The sequence below is a fragment of the Moschus berezovskii genome, chromosome 11 (assembly GCF_049115385.1).
Source record: "Moschus berezovskii isolate FMDL1 chromosome 11, NW_MosBer_1.0, whole genome shotgun sequence".
NCBI lineage: Eukaryota > Metazoa > Chordata > Mammalia > Artiodactyla > Moschidae > Moschus > Moschus berezovskii.
The window spans coordinates 63,812,477-63,830,967 of NC_142470.1; the positions used below are offsets into that span (position 1 = coordinate 63,812,477).

Genomic DNA, 18,491 nt, shown 5'->3' on the forward strand with positions numbered 1-18,491 from the left:
GTAGTAATTACATTGTTAACTCTTTTCTTAAACATATTCTTTCTCTATTTAAGGAAATTTGCTTCTGTTTCAAGTTTAGTAAGTGTTTTAATAAAAAATGAGTATTTACAGTCATTATGTTTTTCTTTTTAACAATTATTGTAGTCAACTAAATGAATTGGTTTTCTTATGTTGAACTTTTGTTGTTTTCCTAAATAACATTTTTTAGCCTGATTTTATTTAAATAAAATTTTGACTTACTAATATTTTACTTAGGGTTTTTATATATATGTGCACGTGCATGCTCAGTCACATCAGTTGTGTCTGACTCTGTGATGCTATGGACTATAGACAACAGACTCCTCAGTCTGTGGGATTCTCCAGGCAAGAAAATTAGAGTAGGACCCTTCCTCCAAGGAATATTCCCAATCTAGGGATCAAACCCATCTCCTGCATTGGCAGGTGGGTTCTTTACCCACCCTTAGCACCACCTGGGAAGTCTGTATGTATATATATGTTAAAAAAAAATAGCCTCTTATCTACTATTTTAATGCTATCTTTGGTTTGGGTATTAAAGTATGCAAATATATTACATATTAGATTATGGTTTGGATATTAGATTGTATAATCTTTGTGGATTTAATTATCAGGCTTTCTTTTATGCTTGGAAAATTTTTAGCAAAAAAGAAGTAATTTGTTTCTGTTTCTTGAAGTTCTGATAGACTACACTTAAACTATTTTAGGGAGTACTAAGGGGATAGCTTTATTACTTTTTCAATTTATTCTGTTAAAGCTTATTGGTCTACATGATTTCATTCATTCATCTTGAGTCAGATTTTAATTATTTGTATATTCCTTCAAAATTGTCCGTTTCAGTCACATCAGTAGTTCTCAGAGTGTGGTGTAGGGACTACTCAAGGTCCTTGTAAGAGGTTCATGAAGTCAAAAGTATTTTTTTTTTTTTTGGTAATTAATTTATTTTTTATTGGAGGCAAATTATTTTACAATATTATATTGGTTGGTTTTGCCATACATTGACATGAATTCGCCCCGGGTCTACACAAGTTCCCCCTCCTGAACCCCCCTCCCACCTCCCTCCTCCCCTTATCCTCCCTCTGGGTCATCCCCGCATGCCAGCCCCGAGCATCCTATAACATGCATCGACCCTGAACTAGTGATTCGTTTCACATATGACAACATACGTGTTTCAATGCCATTCTCCCAAATCATCCCACCCTCACCCTCTCCCATAGAGTCCCAAAGACTGTTCTATACATCTGTGTCTCTTTTGCTGTCTCGTATACAGGGTTATCATTTGCATCTTTCTAAATTCCATATATATGCGTTAGTATACTGTATTGGTGTTTTTCTTTCTGGCTTACTTCACTCTGTATAATAGGCTCCAGTTTCATCCACCTCATTAGAACTGATTCAAATGTATTCTTTTTAATGGCTGAATAATACTCCATTGTGTATATGTACCAAAGCTTTCTTATCCATTCATCTGCAGGTGGACATCTAGGTTGCTTCCATGTCCTGGCTATTATAAACAGTGCTGCAATGAACATTGGAGTACATGTGTCTCTTTCAATTCTGGTTTCCTCGGTGTGTATGCCCAGGAGTGCAATTGCTGGATCATATGGCAGTTCTATTTCCAGTTTTTTGAGGAATCTCCACACTGTTCTCCATAGTGGCTGTACTAGTTTGCATTCCCACCAACAGTGTAAGAGGGTTCCTTTCTCTCCACATCCTCTCCAGCATTTATTGCATGTAGACTTTTGGATAGCAGCCATTCTGACTGGTGTGAAATGGTATCTCATTGTGGTTTTGATTTGCATCTCTCTGATTATGAGGGATGTTGAGCATTTTTTCATGTGTTTGTTAGCCATCTTTATGTCTTCTTTGGAGAAATGTCTGTTTAGTTCTTTGGCCCATTTTTTGATTGGGTCTTTTATTTTTCTGGAATTGAGCTGCAGGAGCTGCTTGTATATTTTGGAGATTAATCCTTTATCCGTTGCTTCATTTGCTATTATTTTCTCCCATTCTGAAGGCTGTCTTTTCACCTTACTTATAGTTTCCTTTGCTGTGCAGAAGCTTTTGATTTTAATTAGGTCCCATTTGTTTATTTTTGCTTTTATTTCCAATATTCTGGGAGGTGGGTCATGGAGGATCCTGCTGTGATTTATGTCGGAGAGTGTTTTGCCTACGTTCTCCTCTAGGAGTTTTATAGTTTCTGGTCTTACATTTAGCTCTCTAATCCATTTTGAATTTATTTTTGTGTATGGTGTTAGGAAGTGTTCTAGTTTCATTCTTTAACAGGTGGCTGACCAGTTTTCCCAGCACCACTTGTTAAAGAGACTGTCTTTTCTCCATTTTATATTCTTGCCTCCTTTGTCAAAGATGAGGTGTCCATAGGTGCGTGGATTTATCTCTGGGCTTTCTATTTTGTTCCATTGATCTATATTTCTGTCTTTATGCCAGTACCATACTGTCTTGATGATTGTGGCTTTGTAGTAGAGCCTGAAGTCCGGCAGGTTAATTCCCCCAGTTCCATTTTTCTTCCTCAAGATTGCTTTGGCTATTCGAGGTTTTTTGTATTTCCATATAAATTGTGAGATTATTTGTTCTAGTTCTGTGAAAAATATCGTTGGTAGCTTGATAGGGATTGCATTGAATGTATAAATTACTTTGGGTAGTATACTCATTTTTACAATATTTATTCTTCCAATCCACGAACATGGTATATTTCTCCATCTATTAGTGTCCTCTTTGATTGCTTTCAGTAGTGTTTTATAGTTTTCTATGTACAAGTCTTTTGTTTCCTTAGGTAGATATATTCCTAAGTATTTAATTCTTTTCGTTGCAACAGTGAATGGAATAGTTTCCTTAATTTCTCTTTCTATTTTCTCATTATTAGTGTATAGGAATGCAAGGGATTTCTGTGTGTTGATTTTATATCCTGCAACGTTACTGTATTCATTGATTAGCTCTAGTAGTTTTCTGGTAGAGTCTTTAGGGTTTTCTGTGTAGAGGATCATGTCATCAGCGAACAGTGAAAGTTTTACTTCTTCTTTTCCAATTTGTATTCCTTTTATGTCTTTTTCTGCTCTGATTGCTGTGGCCAAAACTTGCAGAACTATGTTGAAGAGTAGTGGTGAGAGTGGGCACCCTTGTCTTGTTCCTGACTTTAGGGGAAATGCTTTCAGTTTTTCACCATTGAGGATAATGTTTGCTGTGGGTTTGTCATATATAGCTTTTATTAAGTTGAGGTATGTCCCTTCTATTCCCACTTTCTGGAGGGTTTTTATCATAAATGGATGTTGAATTTTGTCGAAGGCTTTCTCTGCATCTATTGAGAAAATCATATGATTTTTATTTTTCAGTTTGTTAATGTGGTGTATTACGTTGATGATTTGCGGATATTGAAGAATCCTTGCATTCCTGGGATAAAGCCCACTTGGTCATGATGTATGATCTTCTTAATATGTTGTTGGATTCTGATTGCTAGAATTTTGTTAAGGATTTTTGCATCTATGTTCATCAGTGATATTGGCCTGTAGTTTTCTTTTTTTGTGGGGTCTTTACCAGGTTTTGGGATTAGGGTGATGGTGGCCTCATAGAATGAGTTTGGAAGTTTCCCTTCCTCAGCAATTTTCTGGAAGAGTTTAAGTACAATAGGTGTTAGCTCTTCTCGAAATTTTTGGTAGAATTCGGCTGTGAAGCCATCTGGACCTGGGCTTTTGTTTGCTGGAAGATTCTTGATTACAGCCTCTAGTTCTGTGCTTGTGATGGGTTTGTTCAGATTTTCTATTTCTTCCTGGTTCAGTTTTGGAAAGTTGTACTTTTCTAGGAATTTGTCCATTTCTTCCAGGTTATTCATTTTATTGCCATATAATTGCTGATAGTATTCTCTAATAATCCTTTGTATTTCTGTGTTGTCAGTTGTGATCTCTCCATTTTCATTTCTAATTTTATTGATATGGTTCTTCTCCCTTTGTTTCTTGATAAGTCTGGCTAGTGGTTTGTCAATTTTATTTACCTTCTCAAAGAACCAGCTTTTGGCTTTGTTGATTTTTGCTATGGTCTCTTTTGTTTCTTTTGCATTTATCTCTGCCCTAATTTTTACGATTTCTTTCCTTCTACTGACCCTGGGGTTCTTCATCTCTTCCTTTTCTAGTTGCTTTAGATGTAGAGTTAGGTTATTTAGTTGACTTTTTTCTTGTTTCTTGATGTGTGCCTGTATTGCTATGAACTTCCCCCTTAGCACTGCTTTTACAGTGTCCCAGAGGTTTTGGGTTGTTGTGTTTTCATTTTCATTCATTTCTATGCATATTTTGATTTCTCTTGATTTCTTCTTCAAAAGTATTTTCATAGTAATATATAATTATCTGCCATTTTCATTCTCATCCTCTCAAGAGTATACAGTGGAGTTTTCCAGAGGCTACATGATATATCCTATTGCAGCAAATTGAACGTAAAAGCAGATATGAAAATCCAGATGTCTTTTATTAAGATGTATACTAAAGAAATTGCAAACATCTACTGCATTGCCACTATTCTCACTGAATTATTTTGTTTGAACATATAGTATTTTTAAAGTGTTATTTATGTTAGCACGTAGTAGATTTATCACTTTCTTATCAATTTTAGATGAATTCAGTTCAGTTCAGTCACTCAGTTGTGTCCTACTCTTTGCAGAATTAATAATTTAAAAATTTATAGTTTTAATTGTTAATATGATAAATATTGGTAGATATAACCAGCATAAACAAAAACTATATTGGGTTCTCAGAAAATTGTAATACTGTAAAAAGCTCTGAATCCAAACTATTTGAGAGTCACTGATCTAGATTTAACAATTTTTTTTTGAAAATGCACATACTTATCAACTCTTTCTTGAAGTCTTCTTTGAATAGAATATCCTGCTGTATATATGTGTGTGTGTGTGTATATTTGTATATATGTTTGCATCTGTATGTACACATACATATGTGCATGCATCTTTGTTTTTTATGTGTTCATTATGTATTTCTTCATGTGTGCTTGTGAGCAGAACCCCAACGTAGATGGAAGAACTGGCCCCATTGATATTTTGGGTCTTCTTTGTGGCTAATTTGGTCCACAGGCCAAGTTTACAGAATTGATTTAGGTTCGTGAAGTGGCCAACTTTTGATTAGGCCTGGATGAAAGGCATAGAGTTCCGAGCCATATCAGGGAGAATCGGAGGCTCCCCCAGGGAAGTTGCTATCATAGGTCAGCCCCATCCTCTGATGGTTGCATTGGACTTCTTGAAACCCATCCTGTGTCCAAGGTAGAGATTCAGAAAAGCCTCTAGATTGAGGCTGCTGTGTAGTGTCTTGGCCACTATGAATCCCATGATCAGTAGTTTTCTGGGGTCTGCAGTCTGCGCATGTCAACTGTCTGTCCTCAGTGTACCCTCTCCCCGACTTCCACCAAGCTGGACTATTTCATCTTCTTATCCATGATGACCAGAAGTCTCTGGCTCTGAAGGCTAGTGCCTGTGGGGATATACTGCAGGGCACAGGTGAGATGCCTGGGTCTGGTACCTCCTGCCTGCCCACCATGCACTGGGAGCTCCTTCTTGGAAGAGAATAATCCAGCATAGTATGAAGCAGAGGATTACAGGCCAAGACCTAGGACAGGGTTTTAGCTGGTAAAGCCCCAACTTACTCTTCCAGCAAATGGGCCACGGACCCTTGACCCATTAACAGACTGGTTAATTTGAAAGCATTGAGATCCTAGAAACAACCCTAGTCTTTCTCCTTGCTGTACCTGTCAAGATAATTTCCCTTATCCAGAGGCAGGTCAAGCAATTGCTTGGATTTTTATAGTGGCCTCCTAAAAACTGTCCCTGCTTCCATGCTTGCCCCTTACCACTTTAAAAAGTAAATCATTTCATGTCCTTCCTTAGTTTACCCTCCATGGCTCCCCATGGCTAAGAGTGAAATAGTGAAAGTGAAGTTGCTCAGTTGTGTCCGATTCTTTGCAACCTCATGAACTGTAGCCTGCCAGGCTCCTCTGTCCATGGGATTTTCCAGGCAAGGATGCTGGAGTGGGTTGCCATTTCCTTCTCCAGGGGATCTTCCTGACCCAGGGATTGAACCCGGGTCTCCCACATTGTAGGCAGACGCTTTACTGTCTGAGCTACCAGGGAAGCCCAAGACTGAAATAAGAGTCCTCTATTGCCTGCAAGGGCCTATACTGGCCCTGCCGTACCATTGCACCTTAGTTCTTTGACTTCATCACTAGATACTTCCTCTCTTCCCGGACTGGTCTAGCCACATTGAACACAACAGGTGCACTTCTGCCTCCAGGTCTTTGCATTGCTTTTCTCTCTGCCTGAAATACTTCTCCCTCAGATATATGTATGGCTTATTCCCTCACCTTCTTCATTTTGTTTTCTTTTTTGCTTCTCAGTGAGGCCTTCCCTTACTACCCTATTTAAACTTGCAAATTGCTCTTCTTCCATTCCTCTTTCCTGTTTTAGTTTTCTCCACAGTAACTGATAAATATCAACCTCAGATATGCAGATGACACCACCCTTATGGCAGAAAGTGAAGAGGAACTATAGAGCCTCTTGATGAAAGTGAAAGAGTAGAAAAGCTGGCTTAGAACTCAACATTCAAAAAACTAAGATCATGGAATCCAGTCCCATCACTTCATGGCAAATAGATGGGAAAACAATGGAAACTCTGACAGGCTTTATTTTCTTTGGCTCCAAAATCACTGCAGATGGTGACTGCACCTATGAAATGAAAAGACGCTCCTTGGAAGAAAAGCTATGACCAACCTAGACAGCATTTTAAAAAGCAGAGACATTATTTTGCTGACAAAAGTCCATCTAGTCAAAGCTATGGTTTCTCTAGTAGTCATGTGTGGATGTGGGAATTGGACTATAAAGAAAGCTGAGCACCGAAGAATTGATGCTTTTGAACTGTGGTGTTGGAGAAGACTCTTGAGAGTCCCTTGGACTACAAGGAGATCAAACCAGTCAATCCTAAAGTGAATCATGAAGGAAATCAGTCCTGAATATTAATTGGAAGGACTGATGCTGAAGCTGAAGCTCCAATACTTTGGCCACCTGATGCAAAGAACTGACTAATTGGAAAAGACCCAGATGCTGGGAAAGATTGAGGACAGGAGGAGAAGGGGACCACAGAGGATGAGAGGATTGGATGGCATCACCGACTTAATAGACATAAGTTTGAGCAAGCTCTGAGAGTTGGTGATGGACAGGGAGACCTGGCGTGACACAGTCCATGAGGTTGCAAAAAGTCAGACATGACTGAGCGGCTGAACTGAACTGAACCAATAAATGGATTGTTTCTCATTGCATTTATCACATGAAATAGCATGTGATTTATTTATTTATTTTGCTTGTTATCTGTTTCTTGACTATAAATTTTACAAGGGCAGGAATTTGTGTCTATTTTGTCTACTAATATATGCCTACCACACTTGGACACAAGACATTTGTCATTGACTATGGCCACTCTGGACCGTATCCAGCATGTCTTACCCAGGTTCCCAGCAGAAGCCATGGGAATTCATGTCTATTCAGTGATCAGAGTAAGAGGAAGAAACGGAGAAAGGGAGGAAGGAGGTCTTTCTTTCTCCTCCACTCCCCAAGAGTCCTGACACTTCTTTTCTTTGTTGAAAAAACAAAAAACCTTTGAGGTTGAGATAATATACACAGAGAAAGTGAGAGAGAAAATTATGTTCCATAATAAATAACAGTGTATTCCAGGGACTTCCCTGGTGGTCCAGTGGTTAAGAATCTACCTTCCGATGCAGGGGACATGGGTTTGATACCTGGTTCTGGAACTAAGCTCCGACATGCCACAGGGCAACTAAGACCCAACGCAACCAAATAAATAAATATTTTTTAAACCAGTACATTCTGTACTTTTTACATGTTATCTGAGAGGAAAAACAGAAAATGAAAAAAATAAAATAAAACCCTTCTCCATATATGTGATTCTAGTCCCTTTTTCATTTCTAATTATGTTTTTCTATGCTAAGGTTCAGTAAATGCTTTTCAAACTTTTTTACTTATGTATCCTTCTCCAGCCCCAAAAGAAGTTTGAGAAACCATGTGCTCCCTTTACATATGTTTAAATTGACATCAGAAATGTTTCAATGTAAGTTTAAATAACAAAGAATATTGCTTTTAAAAATGTTTCCATTGGGAGTTGTTCACAGGTGAAATTACTTGAGATTTTCTTATGGTAACTCCAGCCCACCTCCCTCTTAAGTGAAAAACGTAATAGAGATAGGTAAAATCTGTTTAGCAAAATGTTGAACTTGAGGCTGGCTTGAAGGGCACATGGAAATTTGTGCACTATTCTTTCCACTTGTGTTTGTGTTTTGGTTTCTTCCTTTCATGTTAGAGATTTTCTTCAAATGACTTATGGTCTCTGTGCATTCATTTAAGTACAGGACATTAAAAGGTGATTGAAAGTTATGTGTGGGATGGTGGTGCCTGTTGACTGCGTTTTATTAGAAGAGAACGGGTAGTAAATTGACTTTTTATATGAAAGGACCATATCACATTATCTGAAAAATTTCCCTCAAAAACCATCCAGTTTGTCCAGAGAAGAATCCTGTAGTCTCCCGTCGAGAAAGGTTTAAGCTCAGCAGCCTGAGTGCCAGAGTGGGATAGGAAAGGGGGCTGTCGTTCTCTGTGTTCAGACTGTAAGCTCTTATGGACCCCTCCTGTCTTCCTTGCAGGGCTTCACTCCAGCTGTCCTTTTGCCAGGGGCTCCTTACTGTAGACACTTCTAGTTTGGTTTCCCAGAGTATAAGTCTCCTATTGCTTGGTGTCAGGGAGGGGCATGGGGTCCATCTGTTCTTTATACAGACCTTCAACTATTCCCCTTCTGTTTAGCCCACATGTCACCCTCTATTGTCTTAGGTTTCCAGTCCTCAGCTTTGCTGGGCTTGGAGGAGCTAGTATCTCGCTTTGCCAAGACTGAGGGATCAGCCTCCTGGACTCTGCTGCTTCTCACTCCTGCATTCCTTTTCTGTTGTACATCGAAAGTTGGGGTGATGAGTCTTCTTGTCTCTCTGTAGACGGAGTGTCTTCTTCTGTTTCTCATTCTCCTTATTTTGCAGTGATTTTCCAGAGAAGTGAGCAGAAAGGGCCTTTTTCCACTATCTTGAAGCCAGAAGTCTGATTATTTTGATAATATTCTTTTAGTGTATTTAAAAAGCAATATCTAAAAGTTAATTTTAAAAATGCAATAAAGAAATCTTTATCCCTAAGAATATTAATACATTTAGTGCAAATCAAGTTCAACATCTGGAATGATTCCAGTCTTATAATTTTCCTAATTTGAATTTTTTTTTTTTTTTTAGCTGTACTGCTCGACTTGTAGGATCTTAGTTCTCTGACCAGGGATTGAACCTAGGCCCTTGGAAGTGAAAGCCCGGAGTCCCAACCACTAGACCACTAGGGAAGACCCTGGAATAATTTTAAAATAATTCTCTTTATAGAGTTCTTGAGTTATTTATTGAAGACCTTTTTCAACAATTAATAGGTTATCAGCAAGTTAGTTTATCTCCTTAATATTCCAAAACTTAAAACTTACTTTTAAAAAGCTGTTTTTCTTGGTAGTTATTGTGAAGTAAAATTGTATTTATGACTATTGAAATTGAGCTAGTTGAAGAATTGAAGCCTGTTGAATCTGCACGTTCACTTCACATTAACCAGCGTAAGTAGAGGTGGAGAGAAGGAAACGAAAAGACAGAGCAGCTGCAATGAATGAAGGCTTGGGGACAGATAAAGACAAACAAGGTTCAGCTGTGTCCTTCAGTGTCATATGCTAACTGGGTGTCAGTTCAGTCGCTCAGTCGTGTCTAACTCTTTGCGACCCCGTGAATCACAGCACGCCAGTCCTCCCTGTCCATCACCAACTCCCGGAGTTCACTCAAACTCATGTCCATGGAGTCGGTGATGCCATCCAGCCATCTCATTCTCCGTCGTCCCCTTCTCCTCCTGCCCTCAATCCCTCCCGTGCTAATTCTCTAAAATCAAATTCTAAGAGGAAACACCTTTGCACCCTGCTGCTGCTGCTGCTGCTAAGTCGCTTCAGTCATGTCCAACTCTGTGCAACCCCATAGACGACAGCCCACCAGGCTCCTCTGTCCCTGGGATTCTCCAGGCAAGAACACTGGAGTGGGTTGCCATTTCCTTCTCCAATCAAGTCGCTTCAGTCGTGTCCGACTCTGTGCCACCCTATGGACAGCAGCCCACCAGGCTCCTCTGTCCAAGGGATTCTCCAGCCACACCCAATTACTAACAGATATTTGTTGTTATCTCCGTTTGACTGACATCTTTAACTCCAGAGTTGCCTGAAATTCTGCTGCCAGGCTATCTCCTCATTAGCATATGACACCAAAGGACAAGGCTGAACCCTGTTTTTGTTTATATCTGTACCAGAGCCTTCATTCACTGCAACTGCTCTGTTTTCCGGTTCCTTCTCTCCTCCTCTACTTCTATTCCACCTTCCCACCCCTATAGAATTTTTTCTTGTAATTATTTCCAATCAAATCCTTCAGAGGTAGGCAAAAATTATCTAGAGCATTGGAAAATGCAATGGAAATTCTCCTTTTTCTTCCCCAGTTTCCCTCAGATTTTCCTTAAAACTCACAAAACAGTAGTAATGGTCTTGGAAACTGTATCAGTAGAGCTGTACCCTGGTGGCTCAGATGGTAAAGAATCTGCCTGCAATGCGGGAGACCTGGATTCAGTCCCTGGGTTGGGAAGATCCCCTGGAGGAGGGCATGGCAACCCTCTCTAGCATTCTTGCCTGGAGAATCCCCATGGAAGAGGAGCCTGGAGGGCTACAATCCATGGGGTTGCAAAGAGTCAGACGTGACTGAGAGACTAAGCATAGCACATAGCACAGAGCTGTATCTAATTTGATTCTGCAGATATATTCTATCTTTGCTGATTTGTCCTTGCTTTTTTCCTATTGCTTTGTCACAAATAGAATGTTCAATGTTTTTAATGCTATCTAAAGTTTGTTTTTTTTTTTAATTGCCAACAGTAGTAGGAAAAGTTGGAGTGAGAAGGTCATATGTCTGGCTTCATTTTCTTTTTTCTCAACCCTGTAGAGAAAGATAATGTAGAGGATTGGGGTAGGTTTTTAAACATGGCTAAAAACAGATCTTTTATTTATCAAAAGAGACACCCAGACTCTCTGTTAGTCATTACATCACAGGTCTGACATCAGAGATTCTGGGGAACAAAAGAGTGGCAGGGAGGTGATGGTGGTGAGGAGACTTGGAGGTAGGTAAGTGGGAGAGAGAGAGAGAGAGGAGAGAGTGTGTGTGTGCTGGGTGGAGAAGAGCAGAGGGTCATGCCTCTAGCTGCCCACACTGCTATTGTCATTTCCCTGTAGGTATAAGTCTATATTTGCATTATCCTTGCTGTCATAAATGACCCCAAGAGATGTGTAGGATTCAAAAGACTTCAGAGTTTTAAGGGCATTGGTGGTAATTTAGAAACCCCAACATCAGTGCTGATCACCAAGTCCTGCCGGTCTGTGTCTTCTTTATCTCTTAAAGCTGCCTCCTCCTCTCCAGTCCTATGACCACTGCCATATATATGATTTCTTACCTGAATTACTGCTTTAGTTTACCAGATGTCCTCATTACCCTTAGTAACCACCTTCTTCCTCTAACTCACATTGCAACCTTAGTGAGAATTCCTGAAGACAAATATGATCATGCTGCTCTCTTGCTTAAAATCCTTCTGTAGAGGCTCCATTTTGCCTTAAGTGTAAAATCTAACCCCCTTACCGTGGGTTCACTAGTTCTACCATTTAACTCCTGTTTCCTCCTTTTTACTTTGCAGCCACACATCCTCAGCTCTTTAGGGACTAATAACCTATAGTTCCCAGGAGCTTCCTGATGCTCTGTGGCCTTTACACAACAGTTTTCCCGTGTTCGGATTGTATTTTCTCCATTTTTCACCCAGGTAATTCTCAATACCTGATTCTTCAGAACTCAGATTAGATGTTACTTCTTGTTAGTTTTAATAACAAGACTGAATTGAGGATGCCTTAGATATCCCCTCAAAATATTTCTCTGTTACAGCCCCTACCACTCTGCATTTCTATTTTTATTAATCTTATTAATCATTATCATTGTTGTATTACCATTTTGGGGCTTCCCTGATAGCTCATTTGGTAAAGAAAGTGAAAGTTGCTCAGTCATGTCCAACTCTTTGCCAACCCCAAAGAGTTGGCTATTGTGAATAGTGATGCTATGAACATAGGGATGCATGTACCCTTTTGAATGATAGTTTTGTCCAGGTATATGCCCAAAAGTGGGATTGCTGGATCATATGGTATTTCTATTTTTAGTTTTCTGAGGAAAACTATTTTCCATAGTGACTATCTAATTTACATTCCCACCAACAGTGTAGGAGAGTTCCCTTTTCTCCACATCCTCTCCCAGTGTTTGTTACTTGTAGACAAACAAGTTTGAGTTTGTCTCAAAAAATGGGTTTCCTTTTTAATGATGGTCATTCTGACCAGTGTGAGGTGGTACCTCATCCTAGTTTTGACTTGCATTTCTCTAATAATTAGTGATGTTGAGCATCTTTTCATGTACCTACTGGCCATCTGTATGTTTTCTTTGGAGAAATGTCTGTTAAGGCTTATTGCCCATTTTTCAATTGAGTTGTTTGGGTTTTTTGTTGTTGTTGTTGAGATGTATGAGGTGTTTGTATATTTTGGAGATTAAGCTCTCATTGGTTGCATTATTTGCAAATATTTTCTACCAGTCTTTTCATTTTGTTTATGGTTTCCTTTTCTGTGCAAAAGCTTGTAGGTTTGATTGGGTTCCATTTGTTTATTTTTGTTTTTATTTCTATTGCTTTGGGAAACTGACCTAAGAAAACATTGAACAATTTATGTCAGAGCACGTTTTGCCTATTCTTTCTTCTTGGAATTTTATATTGTGATGTCTTATGTTGAAGTCTTTAAGCCATTTTGAGTTTATTTTTATGCATGATGTGAGCATGTGTTCTAACTTCATTGATTTACATGCAGCAGTCCAACTTTCCCAGCAACACTTGTTGAAGAGACTTTTTCCCATTTTATATTCTTGCCTCCTTTGTTGAAGATTAATTGACTGTAGGTGTGTGGTTTTATTCTGGGTTCTCCATTGATCTGTATGTGACAAGTGCCATTTTTAATGCCTCCGCACATCTTTCCTTCCTTCCTTCCTGCCTCCTCTGCTTGAACAGCCTCAATTCCTGGCCTTACTATAACCCACTTTCATTGTTTGCTGGTGAATGAGCCCCCAGCTCAGAACTCTGAGCTTAAAAGCCATTCCCAGACATAGAGTTTCCATGATATGTGTATGGGTATATGGTTGTGTATGTGTGTGTCTGTCTGTGTGTCTGTGTGTTGCCAAAGTGCACAAGCACTTTAGTAAGCACGTTATTCACCTCCCCCATTTAGCAAAGCTGAGTGCAGGATTAAATTCTGTGGGTCCTGAGTTTTTAGGAGGTGACATGCTACCTTTGGTATCAAATTTGATTAAACTTGATAACTTTTAATAGTGGTTCTTTTGGGGAAGAAGAATTAAATTTCTTACTCCAGAGAAAGAACTTTTTCCACCGACTAAGGAATAGGAAGGACATTTATTAAAAGTATCTTGGTGACCTGAAGGGAAGGAATGTACTTCCTTTACCTCAGCAGAAGCAGGTCCATGGCATTATTGCTGCTGCTGCTGCTAAGTCGCTTCAGTCGTGTCCGACTCTGTGCGACCCCATAGACGGCAGCCCACCAGGCTCCCCCGTCCCTGGGATTCTCCAGGCAAGAACACTGGAGTGGGTTGCCATTTCCTTCTCCAATGCGTGAAAGTAAAAAGTGAAAGTGAGGTTGCTCAGTCATATCCGACTGAGTGACCCCATGGACTGCAGCCTACCACGCTCCTCCATCCATGGGATTTTCTAGGCAAGAGTACTGGAGTGGCTTGCCATTGCCTTCTCCGATGGCATTATTAGCACGTGGTAAAACTGAATAATTGAGCAACACTGACTACTTTGGGATTCAGCCTTCCAGCCCCTGCTGTGTGATTAGTTCAGTCCAACCTGGTAGCATGCTTGAGCAGAGAGCCTGCAGGAAGGCAAAACCCTTTAACAAATCTCAGGTACTAAAGACATTTGATTTAATTTAACATGTTACACATGGTAATCTGGTTTCTCTTGGCAACCTCCACCCTACACTACTTTATAATCAGAGGATGGCAGGGTAGATTATAGACTAGATGACATCATCTGGAAGGGACCATAGAGAACAGAGGTCAAAGAGGAAATGAAAAGGTCACTAAAGAAGGACAGAAGAGTCTGAGTCCTCTGACAAAAAGGACAGATAGTTCTCTACAGTGCAGATACCCAGGAGCGTTTCATTGATGAGGGAGGTTCCAGGACTGCCTAAAGCAGAGCAGTCTGGGATGTGAAAGAAAGGGATCAAGTCTCATGAATCTTTAAAGGGATAATAATTTTATTATTTGTGAATTACAGATAAGGTTTTAATTTAAAAATGACAATAATAGGTACCATTTATTAAGTACATGCCAGAAATCTTACTTGGTTCTTTGCATACATAATTTCATTAAATCCTTAATCATATCTCTGCAAGGGGAATATTAATATCCCTTTATAGATGAGGAAACAAGAATTTATTGATCTCTTAAAGTATGGAGACTGAAGAAAGGTGGGGTAACATTGACTCCAAGATTTCAACTTTAGGAGACCATTATTTATTTTTTCTATGATCTCAGAGTCCTAGAAGTCTTAATAGCCCCTGTTACAGAGCAGTATATCCACTAATGTCCATTAATGGTGACCGTTGGCCATCCAGAAAAGTTTAAATTACAGTTGTCTTTAGTCTTGTTGTTGTTCAGTTGCTTAGTCATGTCCAACTCTTTGCAACCCCACGGAGTGCAGCATGCCAGGCCTCCCTATCCTTCACCATGTCTTGGAGCTTGCTCAAACTCATGTCTGTTGAGTCTGCCATCCAGCCATTTCATCCTCTGGCATCCCCTTCTCCTGCCTTCTGTCTTTACCAGCATCAGGGTCTTTTCCAATGAGTCGGTTCTTCACATCAGGTGGCCAAAGTATTGGAGCTTTAGCTGCAGTCCTTCCAATGAATATTCAGGATTTATTTCCTTTAAGATTGGAAATGGCAACCCACTCCAGTGTTCTTGCCTGGAGAATCCCAGGGACGGCGGAGCCTGGTGGGCTGCTGTCTATGGGGTCGCACAGAGTTGGACACGACTGAAGCGACTTAGCAGCAGTAGCAGCAGCAGGATTGACTGGTATTATCTCCGTGCAGTCCAAGGGACTCTCGAGAGTCTTCTCCAACACCACAGGTTCAAACGCATCTTCAGTGCTCAGTCTTCTTTATGGTCCAGCTCTCATATCCATACATGACTACTAGAAAAACCATAGCTTTGACTAGATGAACTTTTGTTAGCAAAGTAATGTCTCTGCTTTTTAATATGCTGTCTAAGTTTGTCATAGCTCTTCTTCCAAGGAGCTGCTGCTGCTGCTGCTAAGTCACTTCAATCGTGTCCAACTCTGTGCGACCCCATAGACTGCAGCCCACCAGGCTCTGCTGTCCCTAGGATTCTCCAGGCAAGAACATTGGAGTGGGTTGCCATTTCCTTCTCCAATGCATGAACATGAAAAATGAAAGTGAAGTAGCTCAGTCGTGTCAGACTCTTAGCGACCCCATGGACTGCAGCCTACCAGGCTCCTCTGTCCATAGGATTTTCCAGGCAAGAGTACTGGAGTGGGTTGCCATTGCCTTCTTCCAAGGAGCAAGTGTCTTTTAATTTCATGGCTGCAATCACTGTCTGCAGTAATTTTGAAGCCCAAGAAAATTAAGTCTTTCTGTTTCCGTTATTTCCCCAGCCATATGCCATGAAGTGATGGGACTGGATTCCATGATCTTAGTTTTTTGAATGTTGAGTTCTAAGCCAGCTTTTTCACTCTCCTCTTTCACCTTCATCAAAAAGCTCTTTAGTTCCTCTTCGCTTTCTGCCATAAGGGTGGTGTCATTTGCATACCTGAGGTTGTTGATATTTCTCCTGGCAATCTTGATTCCTTGATTCCAGCTTGTGATTCATCCAGCCCAGCATTTCACATGATGTACTCTGCATCAGTTCAGTTCAGTTCAGTCGCTCAGTCGTGTCCGACTCTTTGTGACCCCATGAATCACAGCACGCCAGGCCTCCCTGTCCATCACCAACTCCCAGAGTTCACTCAAACTCATGTCCATCAAGTCGGTGATGCCATCCAGCCATCTCATTCTCTGTCATCCCCTTCTCCTCCCACCCCCAGTCCCTCCCAGCATCAGAGTCTTTTCCAGTGAGTCAACTCGTCGCATGAGGTGGCCAAAGTATTGCAGTTTCAGCTTTAGCATCAGTCCTTCCAATGAACACCCAGGATTGAACTCCTTTAGAATGGACTGGTTGGATCTCCTTGCAGTCCAAGGGACTCTCAAGAGTCTTCTCCAACACCACAGTTCAAAAGCATCAATTCTTCGGCGATCAGCTTTCTTCACAGTCCAACTCTCACATCCATACATGACCACGGGAAAAACCATAGCCTTGACTAGACGGACCTTTGTTGGCAAAGTAATGTCTCTGCTTTTTAATATACTATCTAGGTTGGTCATAACTTTCCCTCCAAGGAGTAAGCGTCTTTTAATTTCATTGCTGCAATCAGCATCCGCAGTGATTTTGGAGCCCAAAAAAATAAAGTCTGACACTGTTTCCACTGTTTCCCCATCTATTTCCCATGAAGTGATGGGACCAAAGTGATCTTTGTTTTCTGAATGTTGAGCTTCAAGCCAACCTTTTCACAGAAGTTAAATAAACAGGGTGACAATATACACCCTTGATGCCCTCCTTTCCCAACTTTGAACCAGTCTGTTGTTCCATGTTCGGTTCTAATTGTTGCTTCTTGACCTGCATACAGGTTTCATGGGAGGCAGGTAAGGTGGTCTGGTATTTCCATCTTTTGAAGAATTTTCCATAGTTTGTTGTGATCCACAAAGTCAAAGGCTTTAGTGTAGTCAATGAAGCAGATGTTTTTCTGGAATTCTCTTGCTTTGTCTATGATCCAGCAGATGTTGGTGATTTGATCTCTGGTTCCTCTGCCTTTTCTAAATCCAGCTTGTACACCTGTAAGTTCTCATTTCATGTATTGTTGAAGCTTCATTTGGAGGATTTTGAGCATGACCTTGCTGGCATGTGAAATGAGTGCAATTGTGCAGTAATTTGAGCATTCTTTGGAGTTGCCCTTCTTTGGAATTGCAGTGAAAACTTACCTTTTCAGTCCTGTGGCCACTGCTGAGTTTTCCAAATTTGTTGGCATCTTTGTCTAACTCTCTTATTTTACACACTAGGAAATTGAGTGCCAGACATCTGGTAAAGCTTAAAGCCAGGTCTTCCAAGTCCTTAATTTGTGTATTCCACCATGACCATACACTTTCAAAGAAGGCTTGAGTAAATGGAAGGCAGGAGGGAAGGGGTCTTGCAGCACTATAAATGATATTAGTTTGAGGTAGCGAAGATAGATAGGAAGGTACTGATGAGATATTTAGGCACTGGAAACAGTTGTAGTTCTTACCTAACTAGTGATTAATTTATTCTGCTTAGCTAATATCTGATCAAATTAATGCATCTAATGTTTCTAAGGTCAGGTGGTCTGGTATTCCCATCTCTTTCAGAATTTTCCACAGTTTATTGTGATCCACACAGTCAAAGGCTTTGGCATAGTCAATAAAAAGAGTCGGACACGACTGAGCGACTGAACTGAACTGAATGTTTCTAAATGATCCTGAGTCTTTAGAAGTCTCTGGTGCCCTACCAGCCATTTGAAGTTTAAAAGGACATATGAACAGCAAAAGCTGTCTCTCCAGGTCTTAAAATGGGCATGACTGGCCATTTTTGTGACGTGTAGAAGCAGAGAGTACATGTGGTATTTTACTGACTTACACATTTATGCTCTGTCATGTTCACAAAATGCCGTATATATGAGGCAGGCCATATATGACCTTTCTTTAAGGTGAAAGCTATGGAAGTCTAACGGCAAACTGAGAAATCTTGGTGTCACACACTTAGTATACAAAGCATTTTACATGAATTTCACTAAATCCGCATAACAATTGTGATTGTAAGTGTTATTGCTTTCATTTAGGCAACTTTTCCAGTTTTTTAAATTAATCTTTCCCAGAAGATTTCCCCTAGCATTTTATTATGAAAAATTTCAAACCTATATTAAAATTGAAAGAATTGTACAGTGAGCACTCATATACACACTTAGATTCTACACTTATTTTTCTATATTTGCTTTTTTTTTAATACACCTATCCATTTATCCACCCATACATCTTAGTTTTTGTTATATTTCAGAGTTATAGACGTTAGTACATTATACTCCCAAACACTTTTATGTGGAT

The 18,491-nt window shown here is 40.1% G+C and overlaps 1 protein-coding gene across 5 annotated transcripts in view; it reads left to right on the forward strand.

Annotated features, from left to right (window-relative positions):
• Positions 1 to 18,491, forward strand: part of PUS10 (pseudouridine synthase 10) — an 88,505-nt gene that overhangs the window by 40,779 nt on the left and 29,235 nt on the right. The gene's annotated exons all lie outside the window — the stretch shown is intronic.